Here is a 23,377-nt window from a genome sequence, read left to right as displayed (position 1 = left end):
GGAGTCGAAATGAGATATCATCCGGCCGTTGTCGACGAGGAAATATTAGACAACGCGCCGGGCGAGCTCGGTAATACTGTACCAGGATTTTCTTTACAGTATGGCTGCTTGCTTAGATAGAGCAAGCATAAATATCTCAAGCGTTTCTCGCGAGAGGTGACAAGCTGGATCAGTACTTAGGGGACTCTATAATGGGACTAACCTGAGGGAGGGGAGAGGGTAGAGGGGGGAGGGGGGCGTTAACATAGTATACGTACTGTGCTATGAATTTTCGTACAGTAATGCAGTATGCGCGCGCGATATATGCCGCGCGACGCATACAGGGAGAGCTGGCTACGTCCTATCGCGCCTCTCGTGTGTATTTGTACGTGCTAGTCTCGCCTCGCTACTACGACGTATACATCACGCCGGGGTCTGTGACACATACAAGAGAGAGTGCGGGAGGAGATTACTATGCGGGGACTATAAATCGCGCTCGATGCAACGTGCTCGCGCGCTCGCGAGCATTTAAAATGCACTTCATACATCCGTCGGAGCGCGTAACTCGCCGCCCGATGGATCTCGCGTGAATTCGCTTTGGAAATTACGAGTTAATTCGGGCGCGCGTCGACGGTAAAAACGCCCACGGTAAAAAGTCGGATAACTGTTTATAATCGGGTTAAATATCGCTCGTCCGTTTTCGCCCGATACAGCTTCCAATTAAAAACGGAATCGATAATTCGGTATACTTGGGGGAAAAAAAACTGACTGAGATAGAATATTTATACGACGTTCGCGAGCCACATGGCCATTTTTCGCGTCGCTCTCTGACGTGGCTGATCGTATAGTCGATAATTAGTAGTGCGGTTCGCCAAATGCAATTACTTTGCGGCGGTGAAATTGGCGGGAAATCGCGTTTAATAGTCGCGAGGAAATAAAGAAAACCCTAGCTCCTGGCGGAGAATCATTTTCGTGCATTATGGCGTACCATGACGCATTATGATGCATTATTATGCATCATGACGCATTAGGATGCGCTATTGCGCGTTGGTAGCGCGCTTTGTACAGTGCGGCGATGTTGGCCGGTAATGCCATAAGTCTTTCATAAATTGTATACGGGGTGCTGCGAAAGTATCGTTTTGCCATGACGCTATCGTAGAAAATTCGATAGCGCTTGGTTCTTGATTTTAATACTTATAATTAATCTTAAAACTTAGCTTGTATTTCTACCGGGGATATATTCAAATACAGTTTGATCAATAAAACAAATGTCGGAAAATTAGAGTCACGAGAAATCATCATTAAATCGACAACGCACGTGCGTTCCTTAGCGCATAATTCTTTGTCGATTTAATAAGCGATTGGAATTATTGACTTCCGACAAACTAGTTTCCAGGAAATGCTGCATATTATCGGATTGAAATAATTTCGCGAGTGATACTTGGTAATTGAGTGTAATGAAGTAATATTAAAATACCTTACAGCAGCAAAGTTAACAAAATTGGTGCCGGAGTGCCATGTAACGCGAAGAAATATCTAATTGTAAGATAATCACTTTTGTTTGACTACAACGCATTTCAGTGCATGAAAGCCGTCGATTATGCAAATTATACCTGATAATCTCGCGAAGTTAAACGCAAGGTGTCGAAATCTAAACGTATGTTATTCCGCGCGGATATATACTCAATTTCTGCAGGCTGATTCTGTAACTCTTAACGACAGTTTTATTATCGTTACATTTTATCGTTGCGCAGATATTATACATGGTAAAAAAAAAAGCTGCGCAATGCAATATAACGATAACGAAATTGTCGTTAAGAGTTACAGAATCAGCCTGCACCAATATCATGAGATGACGACAATGTCGAATGCGTAAAGACGCGAGTTCGCGGTGAGACAATGTCGTCAGAGAGAATGAATGAAAGAGAAAGAGGAAGGAAGAGGGAAAGAGAGGGAACAGCATCCTTTCTTTACTCCGACGCAACGCAACGTAGCGCGACGCTTACCCATGCATACATACAGGAAAAGGAGAACAAGATCGAGCCATACAAGGTGACTCGGAAAGAAGGGAAGTCGGTGCGCCCACCCTCCGGAAACGACGTCTAAAGCCTGATGTTAGTGCAGGCTTGCGTGCCGTTTCGAGCAGCGTGTACCGGCTGCATCAAACTGCACATTATTCCTCGCTACTATGTTACGCGGTGTTGCAGCGGAAAATCTCCCTAGATGCGCTGCTGATGCGGCAAGAAATTTTCTTTTTCTTTCATCGACTTTATAATACCGTTCGGTAATTTGAATAACACGGTCTCTGTAAGATCTGAATTAATTATCGAGATGTAAAGGTTATATCGAATTTCAAATAGGCTGTCGCGTTTTCAAGAAGTACACTGCATATGTGTCACATTTAAATTACCAACGATAGTAAAGCATCACACATTATTTGTAAGCAATTAATATTTTTCTTGTATTATATTTGACACCGACGAGAAAGAGCTACGATATTATTCTCTCGTGTTCACAACTCAAATTCCGACACCTTTATTTACTGAATTGTCCAAAAAATGCATTCGCGACGCGGCGGTGCACCATTTGTGCGCCATGTCAACGCACTCATGAATGCATCAAGTTTCGCATATACGACACTATTAATTAATGAATCTGCCAAGCAAGGAGCAACAAGAACCGAGAAAGCTCGTTTCCTCCGCGAGTCTCCATTTACTGCTGTTTTTTTCTTTTTTCTCTTTCTCTCTTTTTCTCTCTTTTTCTCCATTTATTTTATTTATACAGCGTGATTAACCTGTCAAAACTTGTGGCGATCGCGGTATCGGTGACAACATCGAGAATTAAGTATCTTTCGCTAATTACGACCAATTAACAACCGATTCGCGGGATCACTTCTCTTGCCGCAAAAGTAATATCCGCTTAACTGACGCTCCTTTAATTAATCACTAATTACCGACAATTTTAATCAAGAAGCGCACTGCTAATTAATAGAGCACTTTCCTTTCCTGCAGTATATTTTGGACAAAACTTGCAAAAGGGAAAAAAAAGGGAAAGGGATCATAGCTCGCGATCGTCGTCTAAGCGACCCCAAGGTTATTATTACTATCAAATTACGAATCGCGTGTTCGAATTCGTTATGTCGTTCGGCAATTAGTTAATAATTTATCACTAATTGCGGCAATCGTTATGGGTATTAACGGGAACGGGATCGCGTTCCTCACCGCATCTACGCGTATCGTCTAAAAATCGTCACGGTAGTCTAGTCGTTGTGTCACGTCACGGGGCCCTACGCGCAGGCCGTCACGGTCTCGGGACCATGCGGGTCGTTATATTAATTTAGGGCTAGTGCTCATTAAAACCTAACGATAGCGCTCGTTATGCCCATCCGATAACAGCGCGGCGGCACCGATTATTATTCGTCGATTATATCGTGCAACGTTTTGTTTCGCCTTCGTTACCGAACCCCGAAGCAGGACGGATTACAGGAGGAATTTAACGTCTTGCCTTCTCACCCTCTCCTTCTTTCCCCCTTTCTATTTCGTTTTTTCGACGATGGCTTTTTAATGCTCAGCATGCGTGGCTCTAATTACCGCTGTGTGAAATCGTATCCGAACACGACGTCGGCTTTTTTTCTCCTTTGGCCTTTGACGCGGTAAATGATTACTCCGACTGCGAATTCTTTTTTAGATTTGACTGATTCGCGAATTATCCATGGTGACAAAAAAATTCTCCGTTTTCGCGATATGGCATTTCTATTTGCTATCAGAATTGATGCTTATACGAAAGTATATATAGGCAAAACGCAGAATTTAGTTTATATTAATTAGGACTCTTTCTATTTTTATAACATGAACGATAATCGCGATGGTAGTCAGCACGAGATCTTCGATAGTAATCAAAAGCTATGATAGTAATTTCAAATAGCAGTCGCTACGCGAAGGTGTTCATCGGCGCACCGGCACCGCTACGTCTTTTACCCCTTCCGTCCCAGCTCCATCCAGCTGCATTCTGCTAGGATTAAGGCCGACGGCATTCCCGGGTTTAATAAGTGTCGCCTGAATGACGTGAATTAGTCCAATATGTCTGAGGTCCCCGAGGTAGCAACAATTCAGGGCCGCTGCATCGTGTAATTAAAATTACTCTGCGCGTCATACTTTACGCTTGGAAGACGCAGACGGGCATACGAAAAGGGTAGAAAATAGGGATGTCGCTGCTGCAGTAATTCAAAGACTATAGCGGTGGCTTCTCGATACGCCGCATTATTCAAAATCGAACGGAAAATATTATCGAAAAATACTTTTATATAAACTAAACAGAAATAAATTGTGCAAATATTAGGGAAAAAAGTCCAGCGAAGATTTTATGACTTAGAGTTTGATTTGATTCAGGTATTTAAATCCCGATTGTTATCACTAATATTGCGCTAAGTTGGTCGTAACGGAGTGAATAGTTTTTGAAATACTTTAGATAAGGCGATAAAGGAAATATATGTATAAAGTAATGATCTAGCTTTAAGTGACGATATTGCGGTCTCAAACACGATTAGTATTTTTAGCCGATTAGTGGATCCGGTAAAGCGAAAATAAGCGCATATACCTCGCGGATATTCTCTAACAAGTAGGAGAGACTCGAGCAGCACTCAGTCTCTCGGAGTGGGCCCTTCTTCAGAGAAGTACCGGGGCGTACAACTGACTGTATGAGCTTCTCTTTCACCGCGTCCTTTGGCCGTCCCAACCCCTTTCAACCCCTGAGGAGAGCGGCGCTCTTAAGGGATGGCCTACTTTCGCCGTCGATACGCCTGCGATTGCATTTCCCGGAGCCACTCGAAGACGATGCACGGCATGTATCGGTTATATTTAATATAAAGCGATCAAACGTATAGAACGTTATACGATATCGCATAGAACGAAGAGACGGTATTAAAATAAAAAGAAACGGCGCAAAACTGAAGAGATATTGTTTAAGATTGCTTTTGGCGTTGTAATCGAATAAAGAGACATGGAAACTGCGATGTTCTCCATTCACAAATATATTTTTTTAATTCTGAACGCATTAGTAGCGTTACTTTGGCACTCCGACACTGATAGTACTCGCGAAATTATCTCAATCTTAGGAAAGCTATCGCTGAATATTGATAAGGACTCACCACTTTAGCTGGAGAACTGCACGCCACGCTGCAATGCTCGAGCTGAAAACGAGAAAAATCAAGGTTAATAAAAAAGACTTTATACTTTATTACGTTTGTGATAATTATTGCTGCGAGAAATGATATACCAAGTAAAAGATTTTAAGAATGTAGATAAAACGCGGATCGCATAACTTATTTGCTAAGCGATAAAAAGAGCGCGTGCTGAAAATCTACTGATCATGGAAATAAGACGCAACATTCGCAAACGCGGGTCAACGAACCTCGAAATTGGATTCGACGCGAGCGCGAATTCGTGTCTTTTTTACTGATGCAGAACGGAAACGAGACGAGGAGGATCGACAGACGTCCACGTGTCGCGAAATTCCTTACGGATGGAATTTGACGATCGTTGACACTCGCGCGCGGACATACATATATCGCGCAAAAGAAGGACGTTTTTCTGCACGGTCAATCCCTGCCCCCTTCCTCCGCTGCCCTACCTACGTTCGCAGACCCTCGTATTCGACATCAGCGTGCAACGACCGTGGTCGTTGGCGCGTGGCGGTGCTAATGAACTTCGGCAGCATGTTACCCAAAATCACGTGGTAATTTCGCATGCGTGCGTGAAGGTTTGCGCGGTAATTCCGGAAGTCAAATGAACCAACTTCGGGAGTTTGAATTGAATAAATCATCGTTACAAAACAGCAAAGCGATTCTTTAACTCTTTCTCCCATTCCGAAAATCCAAATTTCTAAATACCATTTAACGTATTTTAATGTAAGTTTTGCATCCGGATTCAACATCTGTAATGTAATGCGTTAACCCTATAATTCTGAAAACAGGCCGGAACGACTGGTGCTCAGTTGAAATTCTTGAGCGAAGGACAGCGATAACAGTATTATTAATTAAATTCCGCGCGTTCGTGACGAAACCGCCAGATGCGTTCCTCAATCGATAAGCAATAAATTAAGCATGGACAGATGCAACGCCTCTAGCATCTACGTTATATTAGAGAAAACACATTGCGAGCTTCACACGGTCAAAATTCGAAAAGTCGCGCGTGTGCTCTAGCAAATACTACTCAATGGATTTCAATAATCAATGGTATCGTTACGCGAGTAAATTATCTAACAGTAGTAATTTGTGATAATAGACGTTAGAAAGAACGTGTTTGAAATATTGATAAGCATGCTCGTCATTCCCGTATTTAAATATCAATTTTCTTATATAAAATTTATTTCTGATAGTTTTAACGAATTTCGGTACTTTGGTGGATTATCTCAGTAAAAAGATGGAAATACTTGGCAATAAAAGAAGACAGTTTATAGCGAAGAAATCTTCAAGATTGTAAATTTATTATTCAAATAGCCATCTCGTGAAAAAGATGACTCTAATCACCAAGAAATCTGTCATCATACTTCTCCGTAATGGTCGAACGTTTTCTTTGTAGGAAAGCAACCGCGATGTCTGTGTGAGCGCCAGACAACAAAATATCGCATAAGACCGCAATTTCAAGCAATCCTTGTGTATGCGAGCATTTCGGGTTTCTTACGCCATATTTCAGTCGCATCGCCGGCAGAGACGTGACTCTCCTCAAAATCCCTCCGTAATCGAACGGGAATCCAAGAAGAGGACTCAAACAGTCGTCGGTACGTACCGGTGGGGAATAACAATGAAGAGAGACAATAGTAATGGAATTATCTTACGGATAGTCGTTCTCCCGTTGGCAGTACAATCGCCATCGAAACCGAATCTCAAGTGCGTTCTCTCTCTCTCTCTCTCTCTCTCTCTCACTCTCTCGAAACCGAACCGGTCCGACTCGAGCTCGTCGTTCATCCGATGGCGCGTAGCTAGGTGCTAATGAACTCTCCGTGAGTCACGTTTTAAAAAAGACAAAGACAGGCGAGAGGACACGACCGGCGCGGGCTGCGAAAACGCGAGAATCTCGAAACTCGAAGTGCCGAATACGCAAATCAGCGGCGTTCTCCGCAGCGCGTTCGTGTCTTTTCAAATTCTTTTCTCTTTTTCTACCTTTTTCTCTTTAACGGAATCCGCGCGCGCAGCAAGAAATTCTTCTTGCGCTCCGTGCGTTAATGCTTTTCAAGCGAAAATAGAAGAACTCCTCGAAAGTTCGCTAAAGTTTGCGAAAATCGTACTTATGAGCTAGGTTGTTGTTTACAGTTTGATCACGACTTCTTCAGAAAGGAAATATCCGACTCTCTCGCGATGTAGATATTGTAAATTTTAGGAGCAATATTTTTCGTTTAAATGGCGAACTTTGTAAACAAACTGCGATAACTTAGTTCGATGCAATCAAAAACGGAGTTGGAAATTCGAAACTCGTAATTATCAAGCCGAGAGAGAGAGAGAGAATTAAATTTCAAGTAAAATTATTTCACAGAAATGCTTGCATTTTTATACTTAAATGATCGCATCTTAAATGGCCGCTTAATCGGACCGAAGCGGAAGGATCAACCGCGAAACATTAAAATACCAATATATCGAAGATGGGCATGGGAAAAAGGGAACACGCCGTAAAAGAATGCGAAATAACGGAGGGGACGGCCGTGCGGACGTTGGAATGAAAAATAATCACTCGATCGACTCGAATTAAAGAGAATCCCTCCATCGAACATCGATCTCACTTTGGTTACCACCCGTGGGCAGCCGATAGTAATTAATCAGCCCGCGCGGTGCACACCGATAATTAGAGGTACCGATCGACGGGCAATTAATACGCCTCTTAACCGCGATCGGCGATCGATCATGGAAATGTTATTCCCGCGGGAGAGTAGCGGAGAGAGGAAGGGTTGAAAACTCGCGGATTACAGTGACAGCGGATTAGCATGCATTAAAGGCGATGGAAGTTCGGGGAAGTAGCTTCTAATGTCAGGCCACGGTAAAGCGAGCGGGCGGTCGGTCGGGCTGGCAATTTTCTGCGGAATTAAAAATTTAGAGCTTTCAATTTGCCGACAGCTCATAAGCCACGCGCCATAGTTGAACTTTCGCAAAGTGCTCGCGGAAAATCGAGCGTAGAGTTGATCTAAAAATAATGTCCACGTACAATTAATAGGTATACCTTACCACGTACTTCTCTCTCTCTCTCATTCGGACATAACTTTAATCACGGGCATTAATTTTTGACGCGCTTGCTCGTTCCGGGTATCTATCTATCGCGATTCATAGAACTCCATCCGTGCAATTAATTTTTAACGTCTTGATCGCGAGAACCAGCAGATTCCCTTCTCGCGAAGTTTAGTCACCGTCGAGATGACTCATGATAAATAAGAGGAAGGAGGAGGAGGAGGAGGAAAAATTCGATTTCGCTGATTATAAGAAGAATTTAGCAGTCGTGAAATTATAAATATTAAAAGCGGCGAATACGCGTCATTCCAGCAAAGCATAATTCCACTTTAAATCAAGTGTTACTTTAAAATCGTATCCCCGATTTTTTCACGACTATTTGTGTCATCCCCATTGGAGAGAAATAAAAATTCATCGAATATTAAAGTCGCCAGGGACGCCTCGTCCTCGAGTCTCTCGACTAGAGAAGCGCCATCGAAATTGACGGCAAAAAGTCTGTCGATCAAACTGTCGATCGAACCCTTTCGAGAGGGACTATTAGCGGCTATATTTTTCCATCGATCGCCCTGAACTCGTCGGAAAAGCTTCTTACCGGAAATAGAAAGTCAAAAAGATTCTACGCGACCGTGGCTGTCCGACATTGTTTTCTGAAAAAATAACGGAAGCGCAGACGTTTCTGGCCGCGTGTACGACGAAAGGAAATACCGAACATCTTTATCTCTTCCCTCCCGCTTTCTTTCTCTTGCCGTTCTTTCCGCCTCTTTTTCTGGGCATGCACCTTCCTCTCTCGTGCATAACGCATCCGCTGGATTCTTCGCTCGCCTTCGCGAGTTCAAAAACCTTTCTACGCGTGCGGCTTCCACGGAAATGGCTCCGGACCACCAATCGCAAGAAACGTCAAATTTCTAACTTGCAGGAAAAATCTGGCAGATCAACTCTTAACTTGGAGTAAATTCGTGGATGCATTTTGACGCAATTACATATAAATTTAATAAATAAACATAATTTATAGTTGACAGTTGTGCCCATAACTTTTTGTAATTATTATAACGTAAAGTTAAATCTTATATATCATAAATGGTAATAATTTACAGTTCCGTAAATTATTTATTTCTGTCACGCGTCGTATGATTTATGTTATGATACATAGGATGGACGCTTATGGCAAGTGCGCTTTATACATCAAACGCGAATAAATCGGATGTATTTTATAAGTCAAGGAATTCTTTTTGGGGCATCTGAAGTAGATCGCACACCTGATTCCACGGTAATTCGTTATCTTGACAGTTTAAGGGTGAGAGCTATTTCGATTTCGATATCACATCCGCATACGATATTTCTACCCAAAAGTCAATAGCGGCACATAGGTGGGAAGTGCCTTCGATTAAACGTGTCTCACATATACGTCAATCAACATTTTCGAAATGGAACGGTAAACGCTGTTTGCGACTCTATAGTTACGCTCGTTTAACGTTCTAAATTGTTTATCGTATTTGCATCGCTGCAAGTAAAACGCACACAATCTATATAAATTGATTTATAAACGTTTCATAATTTAGTGAATGCTACGGCTAATCGTAATTGTATAAGCTAATGTGGCTGTAAAAATATGAGGAGTCACTTTCAGGGTGAAATTAATGTCGACGTTATTTGTGACGTACGATTCCCGTACCCGGTGAAAGCGTATCGTCTTCCCGAGGAAGCAGTTGAACGCTTCGCAAAAATTCGCGTTTCATATTCGTCTCTCTCGGTATTTCCCATCGTAACAGTTAAATTACTTGAGTCTCGTGGCGGCGCAACTTTTCAATAAAGACGTCTTTCGCTCCACGTGTCTCGCGCAATGAATGCTGATCGAGACAAGCATCGTCTGTAAGTAGGAAATAAAGAACGGCAGAGGAGTCGGGAAGGAGGTGGAGAGGAGCGGGAAAGAAAGCTGAGAGATGTATAACGTCAGAAATGCCGGTTTACTCGAAACCCAGTACACGAACGCATCGCGTCAGACTTCGCGTAGTATTGAGAACTCGGCGGAGAAAGGTGGTCGCGAGGGGAGAAGGAAACCGTAGTGGTTAAACTCAGGCAATGAGAATCCAATGAGGGGATATAAGTCTGCCGTAAAACAGATGCCTTTGAAAATATCGGATACGGAAAACATAAAAGCAAAACAAACGAAACGTCCGCTAATTATTATCGAGATATTGTTATATCGTTTAATACCAAAATAATATTTCTCCTTATTCAGCGTTTTTGCTTTGTGGATTTCATATCGAATTACCGAGAGTTATTAAATAATATACATTTATCGTCACGGTAACTAAATATCGAAACGTTTTTGCGAGATCGTGGATCGGAAATAAATGGATAACGGAAGAAATAAAGCTGTAGAACGCGTCAGCGAGACCCCCGAATCATTCGAAACCCCGCGTCCGTGAACGTGTCCTCCGACTTCGCAGACGTATCTTGAGGACCCGGTGGAAAGGATGACCGTAACGGAGAAGGAGGAAACGGAGGGGACGAACAGAGGGTGGTTGACGGTGGCATCGGGCGGCTCGAAGCAGTTACCGATACGGCGGGTAGAGTAGGAGATGAAGAAGTAGGAGGACTTGCGCGGGTGGACTTGCGAGGGGACGGAGGGGGGTCAGTTTTTTCCGTTTTTATCGGAAGGAAAGAGTGGCTCCCCAAGCCCGTAATGGAGTCCAGGCACGTATCCGTCGTGCACACGCCAGCAGAGCCCGCGGCTTTTCCAGTCACCCGACCCACCCCCTTCGTGTCTCACCCTCGCGCTCGAATCCCGCGAATTTCCCTCCCTCTCTTTCTCTCTCTCTCTGTCACCCCGTTCTGTTCTGCTCTCACAAATGCCCCTCCCTCCCGCACCTGCACCTGCAAGTTGACAGACCGACATTGGATCCCCTCGTACACGAACACACCCTCGCGCAAGTTACACGACGAGTAAACGCGCTCGTTGAGGTATCTTATAGAATTTCCAGCGCTCGTCGTGCTCGATCATAATCGCCCTTGTAATCCTGCTGGCGATAGAGAGGAAAAAAGATACGCTGAGTGGACAGTACGCGACAGTATTACACGTGCGTCAGTGATACTAATGTTTCCCTGAGTCGACTGAAGGCAATTCAAAAATGCATGCATGAGATGGATTTGACATAAAAAAATCTAAGCGCTGAAATAAAAATAAAAAATCTCTCATTTACTTGGATAACATCTATCTTTTTTCTATTCATTTATCATTTATATTCATCAAAAATGCGTCGTTCTCATTACAAGTGTTTTTATAAATACCGCTCACTAATTTCTGTCATATAATTTGAAAGAGCATCGCAATCGTGAAGTGATGTGGCTTAACATTTGCAACCTACTTTTATGTCATGTCTCCGAGAGATCACCTAACAGTTTTTCTCCCATTTGCGTGCTCTTATTATGTTGGAACTAAAAAAAATTGTCGCTGCTTCGGCGGAGAGAAAGAAAGATCGCTCGAAATCGACCTGACGGTCCTCGCTCGTCGATCATCTTAACGTTTGCGAACGGACGACCAATCGGCCGCATGAAAACTCGATTTGTTCTAATAAACGACCTACGATAAATTTCTCCCACGGTCCGCCTAACAAGGGTCTCTTAACGACTTCATCTGACGACATTCTCCAGTCGTCGAGAAAGGAAAAATCGCGTCGCGCGGGAATGAGCGTAGCCTTAATCGGTAGCAAGCCCAATAGATACAAATAGCCTAACGTAGTTTATGGTAACGCGTATGTATATATATATATATATATATATCTATATATTGGAGACTCTTTAAAATATAGCACACAGAAAAGAGCCGTCGACTGTGAATTCCACGAGACTCCGCTTTAAGGTTTCAACTTTCCATTTTTGCGCGGTCCCATTCGGGCGAGTATCAATCACTGAAACTTTAATAACTCAATTCCCCAATCAGACTGATAAATTACGGATCGAGCCGCGGAGTCTTGCGATTTCGTTATAGGACGGCAATTTTCGATCGACAATCGCACGCCGAAAGTTCGATTCACGCGGCCGATATTCATTTTTCTTCCCCCGGTCGCACTTTTTTCTCTGTTTATACCAATCAAACTTGCTATTTGTCGTAGCTGACGTAGCTGATAAACTGTACAAGCCTGTCAGCAATATTCGCGCTGGTACGCGGAGTGTAAAGATCCGCTTTTTTATATTTTTTTTTCCGCTTGTCTCGTTGAATGTTTTCGACGCGCGGGACCAGCCGGATTCTATTTGGTGGCCGCTTAAAAAAAAGATAGAGAGAGAGAGAGAGGGAAAGAGAGAGAAAAAGGCAGAAAAATCGTCCGCACACGCGAAAACGAGGAGCGACCGGAAAAAGAGAGAAAAGTGCGAACGCCCACGCCGTGCGTCACGGTGAGCTTTTAATACTGCCTGACGAGTGCATGTTTAAAGGCTTACCCGCGCGCGTCATCGACGGATTGTCGTGAAACCGATCGGATACAATAAGCGCCGCATGCAGCGTGATTACGTGAAAATACAGGCGACCGTGCGCGCTCGCGTTTACGACTGTTTCCCAGCAATTTTTTCAGGAACGCTGTCGTGACATCGCGGATTTTATAGATTTTATAGACTATAAAACGTACATATACGCGCATTTAAGCGCGGAGATATACCGCGATTGATTAAGGCGAATGACGTCCGTTTCCGAAGTACGCGCGTAACACAAAAATTTTATAACGCCGTTACGCGATTTTACACGATCAGTGATCGCGAATGTCGTGACGTGTTTTATGCGGCTGCCAATTACGCTGATTTCTGTCAGAAGTATAAAATGTTTCTCGATTTTTATTTATAATTTAGATTTTTAGATATTTAACCTATTGGAATTTATTCGCGTAAATGAGTATCGGACAAAGTTTTAGGTATGAAACTAATATTACACGTCAAATAAATCTATTGAAATTTTATTCTATTGAAATTTTATCTCCATTTGGATTGCACAACAGTATGACTTTTTTCCAGCAATATACCCGTTCTGTGAGAGAAAGAATCCACTAAAGAAACGTTATGAGGTTCAAGCATGGATTCAGGTCGTGGTCGGCAATCTTCGCGATGTCAGATATGTCATAAAAATTCGCTTTGTCTCTGTTTTTTTCGCGCCGTTGCTCGCGCACGACTTTTATTCGCCGGTGGCGGGGAAGAAGAAAACCGGGTGGTTTGTAAGTCGTTAAAAAGGCGATCCCCGGCGCCGGTAACGTCATCTTGGGCCAACATTAATGTCGGTGAGCCGTGAGGAGTACATAATGTTGCGTTAACTCGGCGCCCGAGGGGAGATGGATGAGCGGTACGCGTCGCAACTTTAATTTTTTCCCCCGGGGCGGCGGGGCTGCTTTCGGGTTAACCCGGCCTGCCCACCCCTTCGCCAGCCAGAAGGGCCAGAAGAACTTTTTAAAACGCAAAGTCGGGCGGGGAGGGAAGGACGTTGTAGAGGCAGGAGGGTGGCGGTTCTAAGGATACCGACGACTCTTTCTTTCGGGGAGCGAAGGCGCGGGGTGAGAGAGGGTGCGCGGCAGATATACGTGCGCGACATCGTGAAGCTCGTTATAATGCTCCGCGAGACCACTTCATTTCTTCATTGCCGGGAACTGCAGCACGGGACTGCGGAACTTGACGTACGCGAACTTGCAGAGCAAACGGCGGAGAGAGCCTAATGGCCGCTAACGAAAATTGGACAGCGATGAGTACTTCAGCCGAGTCTCGACCGTGAGAAGCGAAATGGGGGGACTCGAGACAGGCTCCGCTCTGCTTTTCAAGATAGTTCGATGATTAAGGCGGCATACGAAAGTATTAATTCGCACGAGGATATTTAATCTACTAAAAGCAATGCCGGTTATATCGCGCGGCTGGTCCCTCGCGCATTTATCCCGCTTTCCACGCTTTTTCCGCACGGCGACACGGCCCCGAGGTCACCATTAATTTCGTTAATTGAATTAAAATTGAATTAAAATTAAATCGAGTTGAAATCAATCAGCGAAATTTCGATCAGCGACACGTTTTGGAGGTTATAAATCCCCGTTATAATACCCCAAAGTAAAATTAGCGATTTGCATAACTTGGCAAATGGCGCCAGATTACGCGATGAAATCCCCAAGGCGCGATGCTTGCGGCAGTGCCCTAACTTTCATCATCAGTCTTCCCTTCATTTTTCGCCCTCCCTATATGGAAGCTCATGGTTTGCGAAAAAAAGGAAAGAAAAAAAAATAAGAGAGCCGCGCCTGTTCCTTTGCCAATCAATCATTGTCAATCGATCGATCTATCTACGCCCAAAAATTCTTTCTGATCAAAGTGGTGAACGTTATGCTTTGATAACTTATCTAAGACGACCGGAATCTCGTTTCGCTAAAGTGATTAAATATCCTGCCTTATTTTTCGAAAAATAATTCACTATTCATATTTGCTAATACTAAGTAATGTATTTAATACTAACTAATGTATTTAATACAACACTAATTAAATCCAAAATTTACTTATGCTAGCCATTTTTTTATGCTTGTTAAGAAAATGCCGTACGACAAAAATATAATTTCAAATTTGATGTAACTTTCTTAGATATGTATCTCATACTCATAAAAATATCTGTCAATTATTACAGTCGTCTCTAATGAGATATGTTTAATTATGCAATAATAATCTATGTGTCGCGCGAGGTCAGAAGGACGGTTGGCGTTCGAATGTTCGCAACGTCTTTTCGTGATTTAATTTCTCTCTCCGGAAAGGATTTTAAAACCGGAAATACGTGCGTATACAACGTCGCCCGGACGGGGGCATCGCAACCGGCGACCGCGCCGTAAAAGCTCACAGGCGGCGATAAAAGCGGACGCGGAGGTCTTTCGCACGTTGCCAAAACCAACCAACGCGCCGAAACACGCGCATAATCGGCCGGTTCGATGCACTCGCGTGTCTACACGCGGCGGCTCGGGAGCGGGTGGCCGGGCATATGTTATGCGGCGCGAATAAAGACGTCGTCTGTCCATGGTGTACACACGTGATCGGGTTCAAGGTCTCCGAAGAAGATCGAACCGCGCGCACGAAACTCCTATGCGTAGTCGGCGGTTTGTTGCCCTATTTGGCGGCAGGACGGCAGACGGGCCAGGGGAATTGAGGGGGAAAGAAACGGGGAATGAGGGAGCAGAAGGGTACGGTAGTAGCGATCGTAGAAGCGGCCGACGTCGGTCGGAGGGACGTCGGAGGAACGGCACGGCAGCACGCATCTGCGCGCGCAACTTGGCGGGAAACAATAAGGGCCAACAACCAGCAGGAAGCACTCCTTGGCGGGAACGCGGAACGACGGTGGTACTCAACCTTGCTCTTCGCGGCAACAACAAAGCGGAGAGCCGCGAAGTGGTCATCGCCAGTGCCAGAGGCGTTTCCCGACCATTTAACTACACGATACGCACTGGCGAGCGAAATTATTCCTGATTAATAAAAATAGCATCAAAGAATACTATTTTTCTATCAATCTCTTCCTTCATTGCACATTCTCACTTATTTATTTTTATTTCCTACATCTCAAATATTTCATTGTTTAAGAAAACTATGGATCCTTCGCGAGTTTCCTTGGTCTGTCCAATAGTGTTCTACTACTAGATCAAATATTCTGTTCAATATCTACTTAGATTAGACTGTTCGATACTTAGTTTTAATTAATAAAGATCTAATTAATAATTAATTTCTAATTCTAAACCAATAATTCACGCTTCAGGCGTAAACGAAATAAATATCCGCATTTTAATAATAAAGTTTAGAGTTTAGCTCCGAACAAAAATTTCATTATCGATCTGCATTAATAATGGATGCGTTTTGAAAAGAACATCACGACATGTTTACATGGTCCATTATAGGATTCATCATTCAAGACGCTGCAAGAGAGTATCTATGCGCGTCGATATGCGAATGATTGGACAATACTCGCTGGACTACAAACGATAATTAAAACGGAGATCGAATGTCAGTCCATGTGTGACATCCTGTTGTTAATAAGTGAGCGTAGAAGCTTGGCGATGACATTTCGCGGAAGAATACGCGAATTGTATCGAACGAATGGCGTGCGAACGAAAACGACATTCTCGCGTAGAACGATAAAACGAAACGGCGACGGTGTTTGTAAATTGCGAGAACGATACGAAACCTGAAAGATTCTAACTGCGACGGGTCAGGATAAACCCTGAAGGATCGTAGAGGGCGAGCTGTGATGTCTAGACGTGTTTTTTGCCCCGGTCGGCCCCAGGCGGACTGGGAGCTCCGGAAACCTAACGTCCGATCGTCGCGATTCGCTCTTTGTTGTCTGCCTGCACTCGAACCTAACTCAGTTGAGGCAACAATCCCGGGTAAGTAACCCCAGCTTTTAACGATTCGACCTCTCTTTCTCTCCTCCTCACATTATAGTTCTAGTCGTGATACAGCAGAAAACGAAAACTTATTTAACTAATAAGGCTATAGAACGAGGGCTAGAAACGTTCAGGCCGCAAAACGTTCGGGCCCAGCAAAACGGGCGAGCGAGATGAGATGAGATGAGATGAGATCGAGCCTGCGCGAAGTACGCGGCTCAGGAATCCGACGATTAATTTTTCGCCGCGAACACAGAAGCGCGGGTACAAAGCAGATCTTCCGAACCCGTTCCCCGGGCGCGCTGCTCGCCGACGCGGGCACGCAGACGAGAAGCCCTCGAGTACGTTGCACCAGCAGCGTTGCACGGCGAGGGAACGAGGGGAGGGAAGTCATGCGGTCAGGCACGCCGGTTAGTTAGATCCTCTCTCTCGTCCCGCACCCGCGCGTCGGCCCTTCTCACCCGATTCTCTCTCTCCTCTACTCTCCGCGCCGACAACACGACGTACTACCAACCAGCCGACGCACCGTACATACACGTACCTACACGGTTTACGCACGCACACACCGGGCCGTCCGCTTCGCTCTTCCTTCGCTTTCCTCTCTCCGCCAACCCGTCGCACCGACCTCCCGGCGACTTGGCGGGAAACCAGACACGTGGTTCTCATGGCGTCCATTCTCGAACAAAGGATTCCCACCCGCGGCGTCGTAGTACTACGTCGTCCTACGCCGTGGGCCTCGTTCTCGCCTCGTCTCATCAAAACGAACGTCTCGAGGCGACCGACTAGCCGCTTCCCGTTCGAAAGCGACGGCTTCTTTGACCTGGCAGGGGTAAACGCGTATAACGGCCGTTTCGAATCAGAAGAAGATTCTGTGAGAGTCGGACGTACAGTGCCGAAAATAAAAGTCTGAATATATGCATCTTTTACCACTTACGTGCTGACTTTTTATTGCTAGATAATTTATTAAGTTTATAAACTTTAGAAGAGGTTTATGATAGATTTAAGATTAATAGCGCATGTGCCACAAGGCCATAGTATTATATATAAAACAAAATATAAAACAATAGTATTTTAGTAAATTATGATATAATAAATAAATTCGCAAACGAGTTAAAGATTAAGATTTTCTTTGTAATTTTTAATATTCGGAATATTTGTGACCTTTTAAAGATTAGTTGCATTCTATAAGTTGATTTCCTCTATTAAAAAGATTAATAAGAAGTTCTTTAAAAAACTTTAAAGCTTCCTCAGTATTTAGTGCATCGTTATTCCGTCAATAAATCTAGAGCTAATCATTGTTTTCAATTAGGAAACAAATAACGCGATCTTTAAGTCAAATTCTATAAAGTTACTAAAGGGTCTAATCGGGTCTAATACGTTTGGCTAAAAAGACCGCGACGACCGCGAGTTAGTGGAAAGGCCCAAAGAGAGAAGTCGCACGAATCCTATCGACCCGGCCGATCGGTTGAAGGGAAGACGATACTCGAGCACGGAAATCGAGGAGTCGAAACGATCGGCGGCGCGGCTGAGTTTCGATGGAGCGACCGCGCCGACAAGCGTTCCTTCGTTTCGTGGACGGTTAACGTCGGAGCCCGTCGTTTTCAACGGAAATTCAATTAAGGTATAAATAGCTCGGAAGAAAGAGAGAGAGAGAGAGAGAGGTCAGGCCATTAAAATGGCCGGCGTACGGCCAATAAGAAGGTATATAACTCGGCGCTTTGTCTGGTCGAGCCGCGCGCGCGATCGTCGTTCTCTCTTTCCGCGCCGCCACGCCACGCCATACCGCGCCACGCCATATACCGCGCCACGGTGTTACATTACGTTCCACTCTGTGTTCCAGACCTACCGCAATCCCGAACCTTCGGTCTAGACTCGTCGAGACCGAAGAGCGGCGGCGGTCACACGTCGGTCATTCACACGCGTGCGACTCGGCGCCGACCGAGGAGGTGCGACCGGCTCGGCTCCTCTCCCCGATCGCGCGCGCGCTGCCCTTCATCGACCGCCACCGCGACGACGAGACGCTCTTCGATCGCGTGACAAATACCCCACGACAAAGTGTCTCGTCCCGTCGTAGGTCGTCCCCGCGGGAACCTTGAACTCGTCGGCGATACGTCGCAGTAACGCGTGTCTGCCGGATGCACGCGGGCAGCCCGGATTCTCGGAACGGATTCTCTATCTCGCGCGCGAGGAGAATCGCCGAAAGTGGGCGCGCCCGATTCTGATTCTCCGCCGAAGGTCGTAGACGATTTTACATGGAAACGGGCCTCTTGACGGCGCCGGATCAGGTCAGGTGTGAATATTCGCTAATTTGCGCGGGATCAGTCAAAGCGCGCTCGGAAGAGGATATCTACTTCATTTTTGTCTAATAAATATAAACGTTGCATTAAAGTGGTTGAATATAATTTCCTACAATGATTACCTCTATACTTTAGAATACAAATACATTCTGCATTAATGTATAGTTATATAATTTGTAATAATAAAGAAAATATAATTAATGGTATGGACTTGAAAATACACGGAAGAAAATATTACACGTACAAAACACACACTCTTTCTCTTTTATCTTCATGATAAAAACCAACACTGACCATTATCGTTCCAAGATTGTTAACTCATATTAACTCATTAGCTAATAGTTTATTTGTCTACGTCTCGAGGATGCGGATCGAGTTGTCGCGACGGTGCCGCGCTTCTCAGACGGCCTAATAACATTACGTAATTCGAGATCGTAATCGCAAAGCCGAGCGCGCATAATTTGCAAGCGGCAACGACGTGCTCATAATGAAGGGATGATGGAAATCTTAGAAAGGCAATCGGTAGACGGGGGACAGCGGACAGCTTCCTCTCCATCGAAATAACCGGTTCTGGTTTCACGGTCCTCGTCACCTGCGACCTTCTGTCACCGGCGGGCCAACGACACTGCACCGTTTCAAAGGAAGTCTGGTGCCACTTTAACGACCTGCGCCATGTACTGAGGAGGCCTCAGGGTCAGAGGTCAGACGGGCTACCAATACGCATGCGAATACTTACGGGGTATGGGGACGAGGAGAGACGCAAACGCCTCGCTTTAACATTCGCGAACGCACGGCAGGACCGACCGAGCCGAGCAAAAAGACGAGCAGTCGCCACGTCTCGATTTATATCCTCGAACTTCGAACACGCGTCCCGCTTACAATCGACATCCGTTGTGCGGATATACGCGATGCGCATGCCGAGAGGCAATCGATGATCGCAGATTTATACCATTATTGTCAGTGTTGTACAAATTTTCGTATCAGACAAAGAGACTGATCGTTAATGGCAATTTATTCGAAGACAGTTAAATTACAGAGAGAAATTTCTGAGAGAGACATTCAAAATCAGAAGCTTCTCATAAATTCCTCAGGAACTTCAGGACATTAAATATATAATGAAATCCTGTCTCCCGATAATTTTTAAATGGATCCTAATATAAAGAGTTGAGTTTCCGTCCTTAATATGGTTTAAAAAAATACAAAAAAATAAAAACGAATAGGTAGATATAAGATCCTATATATTTTTCGTGAAGGAAAAATTGGGTTTCAAAAAAACTCGTTATTAAAATATGACATAAGGTGGTGTAAGGGCGGAATATTCCATACAGCGTTCCCGAGAGAGATTTAATACAAATTATATCGTGATTCGTCTTGAAAAAAGGATGAAGTGGACGATAAAGATCGTAACTGGGATTGTTACGGTACTGGTACGACTACGAATGAGTTATTTCTCCCTACGTCGGCTCCTCCATGCATTCTGCGAGCGAGCATTCTCGATCGCCCATGGGAAAGATTTTCGGCGTATAATGGGACCCCGTTGTCGTCCTCTGCGACGTACGAAGGGCTTTTATTAGGATTAGGGGTGCGCGGGAATTCCGGTGGCCATAATGGATTCGCGAATCTGTCTGTCTGGCCTTTACGTTTGTTCTATAAGGGTTCAACGAAACGAGCTCCGTGGCTGGGGCCATAGCAACGTCTACGCGAGCGAAATTCCGTCCGTACACACGTATACATAAATGCACATATGCAAGTAAAGGCTAATTAATGCCATTCGGCGCCACGTGTTAACGCGACGTGTATTGTATTTGCAAAGGCAACAGGAAATCGTCTGTCGGTGGGCAGGTACATAAACAATTGCCTTAGGGATTCGCGAAACGGGCTGTTTATGTGCAAATCGCCGCTTTGCTTATTAAACACTCCTACTTCACGTCCCAATTTAATAATCAATTCTCGTCCATCTGAAAAAGATAATATGTTATCGAAAGCTATGCCAGTAAAAATTAAACCGCTTATCTTTGTGCGAAGTTTGACGTAATAGCGATGTGAGGATAAGATTATACGCGAATTTTACTCGCGTCCATTTTTTTCGGTATCCTATGACCTAAGACATGGTAACATTGATTGCGGGACGGATTAACGGATAATAATAGAAGCGGCCGACACTCGAAGGCCTCCACTCGTCATCGACGACGTGGCAATTTATGTCTCTCGAGCGTGTACAACAAGCTCGCCCGGAGGTGCCTCGGCGAATAGACTGAGCCGCGGAGACCTTCGACGTCCGTTTCACCGTCCTTCTCCATTTCGCAATAGCGAAAGAGCTGGGTTGTTTACCGCTAGAAATAGATAGCCTAGTTAGGTAGTGTACGTTCCCGGCTCTATTCTTGGTACAGGCCAACTTTTTCCACGCGCTCGCGTTTGCAGTTAGGCTCGTGTCTAGGTCTCGCGTAACTACGCTACGATTGCCTCACTCGTTCCCGGTACTGGCGTTCCATTATATACGAAGTTACGCCGTATCAATTCCACGATAAATCATTCCGCCGCGCGCCGCCAAGGAATAGGACGAACCCGCCGCGACTCCGCAACCTCGTAAATTAGACGTTCCGCGAACGGCGCGCGACCATTGCAGGTATCGCTTAATCTTTGGACGAGGTTTGTATAACGGACATCTCATGGGTTCTAAGTGGAGTATTAAAAAGAGATAAGTGTAGTAATAAATAAAGAGAATTGGAATAAGTAAATTATGCCATGTTTATCGAGAGAAATCAGCTTACAGCATTGGGAATATGTTATTCAATTTAAGCAGAAAAACTCGTATAAAATTTTACTGAATCAAAACGTGTCTGTATATTACATAAAGAAATAAATTTTTATGTTAATTTTTATATACCAAAAAAAAGGACGAGTTTGCAACGCTGATTTCTAAAGAAGTGGGTCACGAGCAATATATTACTTTCGCTTTCACATCCTTCTACCTACTTCCCTCGCAGTCATCTAGGCCTGGCCGATTTCCGTCTTCGCATTCGGCTGCCGTGGCCTTGAGGAATTTTTTCTTTGGACCTAACCCACGGTCCCGCATGTTACGGTCTTTGTTCCGCAGGCCTGATCCGCCGACGGTTTCCGAGAACGCACTTCGCATCGGCCGAAATTAAGGATATTTATTGGTCTGGCGCTACTAAGCGGAATCTGAGAACCCAAAGCGGTCTAGAGAAAAAAGCCGGAATAACCTCCTCCGCCGGTCCTATCCGAGGTCTTTGTTCCATGGAAATGAGACAACCTTGATCATAAAGCGGGTCTAACCGATTGCGAAACAAGAGAGAGTACCGTGGGGAACGTGTTGTAAAGGCGTTCACGCACCGCGTTTAACGCCACGCATTTATATGTGACAAATAACAGACAGTAAGATTTTCACATTAAACGGGCCTCAGAGTGAAATGATGAGGACTAGTACTAAGCATGAAATGTAAAGACAGATTAAAATGCAACGTTCTCTCTTTTGCCTTCTTCTTGTTCACGTAGCGCGAGAATATTATTAAACGAAGAGAGGATCTTTACGATCGCGAATTTTTGCTTATACTTCTACACAGGCAACACACGCGGGGATGACGTCAAAAGTAATTGCATTTCTCTTTCGTTAATGGAAATGCAGTTAATTCTAGGCATACTTTCAAAGAATCCTTCAAGATAAGATCTTAATGGCGCTCCGTACTTCGCGGCAGAAGTAAGGACCTCTCAGACGAAGTCAGTTGATTTAATCACTTAACTTGTTCGTACCAACGCAGAGACACCTTTGAAGTGGAACGTGTCTGATGGTACATCACCGGAGGGACCCTCGCGGCGGCCAAAATCATTTTCTGAAAAGTACCCGGGACAGGCGGTATCAAAGACCGGGAGGAATGTCGCAAGGTCGACGTTATCGAGGAAGAGATGCAAGAAAGCCAGACTGATTCGCACCGTGTACAAGCCGTGTATATACCGAAATCTCAAAGTGATTAATGAATGTGCGATGACGAATAACTGGTAGGGTTCGCGTGATAAAGATTTCTATTCTCCGTGCAATTAGATGATTTTTCGCGATGGCGCCGCGCGGTGGCGGATAAACGGGGAGAAAGCGAGACAGAGAGAGACGGAAAGTGGAGCGGAACGACGAGCATTTATATAACGCGAGCGAACAAACGCCGCAATTAAAACAAAGCCTACGGCATTTGTCCGACGCCCCGTCGCGCGCGCGTTTCCCAACCACCGCCAAGTCCCACGGGGGCGGCAAACCACCCACGCCGCCGCCCGAGGTGACGGTGAGGGTGGTTTTTGTTGCAGAAAAAGTGAGCGGCAACTTTTTTCGGGGTAACAACGATTATTTCAGACTGGGCGGGGGAACAACGGCGTGGTCTACGATCGCGAAGGGTGACGAATTCGCCGATGTGCGAACGACCCTCTCGCCGTCCATTGTCTTCGACTGCGTCATAAAATAATTAGTTGATTACCATTCTTTCGGGATACGCACACTTTTTTTATTACTTGCG

The 23,377-nt window shown here is 44.8% G+C and overlaps 1 long non-coding RNA gene across 1 annotated transcript in view; it reads right to left on the bottom strand.

Moving 5' to 3' along the window:
- Window positions 1-23,377, bottom strand: part of LOC139771160 (uncharacterized) — a 265,643-nt gene that overhangs the window by 169,316 nt on the left and 72,950 nt on the right. The window contains exon 2 of the long non-coding RNA XR_011717876.1: window positions 5,126-5,167. This is a non-coding gene — a long non-coding RNA (uncharacterized lncRNA). The remainder of the gene's footprint in view (window positions 1-5,125; window positions 5,168-23,377) is intronic.

This window comes from Temnothorax nylanderi, unplaced genomic scaffold (genome assembly GCF_030848795.1).
Source record: "Temnothorax nylanderi isolate EJ_2023f unplaced genomic scaffold, tnyl_v1.0 TNYL_tig0036_pilon, whole genome shotgun sequence".
NCBI lineage: Eukaryota > Metazoa > Arthropoda > Insecta > Hymenoptera > Formicidae > Temnothorax > Temnothorax nylanderi.
This window is presented reverse-complemented; position numbering and strand designations above follow the sequence as displayed.